The sequence below is a fragment of the Sinocyclocheilus anshuiensis genome, unplaced genomic scaffold (assembly GCF_001515605.1).
Source record: "Sinocyclocheilus anshuiensis isolate Anshui unplaced genomic scaffold, SAMN03320099.WGS_v1.1 scaffold2, whole genome shotgun sequence".
Lineage (NCBI taxonomy): Eukaryota > Metazoa > Chordata > Actinopteri > Cypriniformes > Cyprinidae > Sinocyclocheilus > Sinocyclocheilus anshuiensis.
This window is the reverse complement of record NW_015542337.1, coordinates 1,064,010-1,067,843: the sequence shown is the minus strand read 5'-3', so window position 1 is coordinate 1,067,843 and position 3,834 is coordinate 1,064,010. Positions and strand designations below refer to the sequence as shown.

Below are 3,834 nucleotides of genomic sequence, written 5' to 3'. Positions count from 1 at the left end.
ATTATTGGGGAACAAATAAAAGTGAATAAGTGTAGGACTAAATCTGGTAAAATGTTATACATTGCTCTTTGTATTGTAGTAAAATACATTCATGAAAAACAAGTAAATATATTTATATATAAATACTATATGCTATAAATTTAAATTACATTTCTTTTAAATGCACAGCAGTAATGAGACAACAACATATTTACATTTAGTCATTTTGCAGACGCTTTTATCCAAAGCGACTTACAATTGGGGAATACATAAAGCGATTCTTCTTAAAAAGGCAAAGACACAGGAAGTGCTTGTAATACCAAGTTTTAGGCATCGTTCAAATAAGTACAAGCTAGAAAGGGAAGGAATAAATATATTTTGAATGAATAACGCAGCAACTGCGTGTCTCGTGGTCTAGACTAACAAAACATTAAAATGCAACAACGTCACTTACATCATCACTGCATCTCGCGCGCCACTAATGACGCTCCCTAATGCACACCTAACATTTAAATGTAAATGTTTATTTTAAATTTGACTAATATTCATTCTTTATTCACAATCTCCTCATCACAGGCAGACACAGCACTCATTTCAGCATGTGTTCGTGTTTGTGTGAGCTGTCTGCGTCACTCATAGCACCTACCTATATCGTGTCCTATATCGAACATTTTTCTATCGTTATCGAAGAAGGTGCACCGTTGATAAATATCGATACCGTTTTATCGCCCAGGCCTATACAAGTTTATAGTATATAGAATAGGAGTCCTATCTATCATATGTTGCTGCCTCCATTACTGTGCTATACATTAAATTATGAATAGCCTTTCTTGTTCTGTCCTATCATGCGCAAAAGTATTATAATACAGTCATTCCACCAGCCAGGAATGGTGAACGAGAATGTTCTGGAAAGTGATTTTAAGCCTCTCTGTGATGGTACCACGAGGCGTCGCTCACTAGCTCCATCGCTCCTATTCTATATAAATATACAAGTTTAGGGCTGGGCGATATAGCTAAATAATTTATCAGCGATATAATGTTTCATATCGTTCGGTATCGATAATTCATTTCAGCATGTGTTCGTGTTTGTGTGAGCTGTCTGCGTCACTCATAGCACCTACCTATATCGTGTCCTATATCGAACATTTTTCTATCGTTATCGAAGAAGGTGCACCGTTGATAAATATCGATACCGTTTTATCGCCCAGGCCTATACAAGTTTATAGTATATAGAATAGGAGTCCTATCTATCATATGTTGCTGCCTCCATTACTGTGCTATACATTAAATTATGAATAGCCTTTCTTGTTCTGTCCTATCATGTGCAAAAGTATTATAATACAGTATGAAAGGCTCAATCCAGAGCGGCACAAAGCGCATCCTGTGCGCAGAATGATGCGCTTGAAGCAACACAGAGTCACAGCGCGCAGCGCTCCACATAGAAACGTTTAAAGCAGAAAGAGAAGAGATATTGATGCGTAGTGTATTAAATCTGTTATGTAGTTTATTGAGCCTTTTCTTTTAACAGTTGTAAACGTCATTTACTGTGCGCTCTCGGAGAGAGTTTCATCGTCTTGACTGTCGTAACCGAACGCGATACGCAGCTTCAATGCTGTCCGCTCTGTGTGTGTGTGTGTGGGGAGACGCTTGCGCCCCGCCTCCACCACAAAGAGAAGACGAGATAACAGAGGCAGCGCGATCGAATAAAATGTTGGTGACATAAATTTTTTGTAAAAAATAATATAAATCATTATTTTTAATTATACCAAAAATTATCACGCTCAATTCCATATATCGTGCGATAAGTCGAAATATTGACTATCGCAACAGGCCTACTCAAGTGTCCATCCCAAACAGAGTGTTATCTTTAGAAACTCTAAAATAACAACAACAAAAAAAAGCTACAATACTTATCCAGGCACTACTATTAACATCATCAATAATAGCCTAAATAATTTTTTCACTGCAGCATCTTCTACCAAACTGTCCATCATCATGGAATCACGGGATACAGCAACTGAAGAAATATGGTGCCGTCACAGTTTCACACAACAGTGCTTGATAAATCAACCCAGTGATAGAATAAGACAGGACAGAAAGCAGGTCACCATCTGCTTGTCTTACCCAGAGTGCTGCACTCTTGTGAAATGGCAGCAGAACAGTTTGCCTCATTGCAGTGATATTAAATCATCATCACCACTATCGACATGATTAGAAAAACAAAATGATCATATTGAGGAGAACCTCTCAGCCTCAATGAATGAAAGCAGATAAAAGCCGCAAGTAGCCTATGGATAATGACAGTCTTTTTACAGGTCACTTCACAGCATTGCCACCCAGAAATGTCATCTATTACGGAGATATTTCTTGAAACTCGCTGTAATCAATCTTTGCACCCAAGAAGGTGGTGTTTTCTTCCATATTTCCACCCCACAGACGGGCATAACTACACATGGTTTCATGAGACATCTGAAATGGACCGAAGGGTCCTGTGTACATATGATCCGGATTTCGATTTAGATTACCATGCCCTTTCAAGCCCCTATTTCAAAGAAAGCAAGTGGTCAATATCTGCACTTTATATAAAATGCATAGCCCCTGCATCCTTATGTTACCATGGTAACAGAATCTGGAATAACGGGACACAGTTTCCTCCTCCTTTGCGTAATAAATTCCCACACCGAAGATCAGGAAAACACATGCAACTAACCGCTGCTTTATGCTTTCATTATCAAAAACGGCAGCAGCACAAAAAGTGCTATGGACTTTGGATCATTGCAGTGTGGTTTTTCTCGTAAAACTTTAGCTAGGCATGCCTGAGAATCACTATTCACACCAGCTGCTTGAGGAATCACCTCAGACAGGGCGACCACGATGGTTCTTTGAGTTGAGCTGTAATGTGACAAACCACACAAAAACAAATGGTGAAAAAAGGACTGTGGGCACTATTTCAATGGTGTGAACATGACAAGAAACGAGGAAACAGCCAGACATTACCAAAACATTTCCTTGTTGCACCTGTCCTTGTTTCATTAAGACTGCAAGCAGTAATTATTTGAATTTAAGCAGCGCAAGTAACACGTCAGAGAGGGCGCAGAGATTTCCAAGAATTCCTTTACAATGCCAAGAACATGATTACAGCAAGACTACTGATAGTAAATACTTGAAACCACAACAAAGCTCAAATGCTGGTAGTTTGAGAGGTGGAAAAGTTTCATTGTCTTTGTTGTCACATACATGCGTGTCTTTTCCAAAAGCTTCTTGCGTTGAAATAAGTATGAAAAGGCCTTTAATATTATAATTTAAAATTCAGCGAATGCTTCACTTGAAATCTCTGTCGGTGCAAAGACCATGGTATTAAAAAAAATTATGTGAGTATACATTGCAGTGCTGCAGACTTACAAACGCCATATTTACTGATTTAACGTTTAAAAAAATGTCTAGACTATTCACATGATATCATTATGAATCTCTGTACTGTTGCCCAGTAATCATCAACAGATTAAAGTCAGAGCATTACAGTATACACATGCTGCTAAAAATCATTTCCAGTACAATTATAAAGATGGACTTACAGAAGGGTAGAAGTCTAAATTAAACATTTCAACAACTGTGCCATTCCACAAAAATGGTGTCTTTTGTGTCAATGTGTGCTGTTATAGCCATTTTTCTTCACATATCAACAACAATCAAGTAACTTTACCTTAAGAGCTTTTCCTTTTCGGCTTTTTTACCAGATCTGTTTTCAACTACTCCTTGCTTTATTAGCAATAATGCACATTTTAATCTGAAAAAAAAAATTCTTGGTAATCAGGGGCGTAGCCATCATTTCAGAAATGAGGGGGACAGAAATGT

At 38.0% G+C, this 3,834-nt stretch overlaps 1 protein-coding gene across 1 annotated transcript in view; it reads right to left on the bottom strand.

Moving 5' to 3' along the window:
- LOC107691138 (tumor protein p53-inducible protein 11-like) overlaps positions 1-3,834 on the bottom strand; it is a 74,845-nt gene that overhangs the window by 69,376 nt on the left and 1,635 nt on the right. The window lies entirely within an intron of this gene.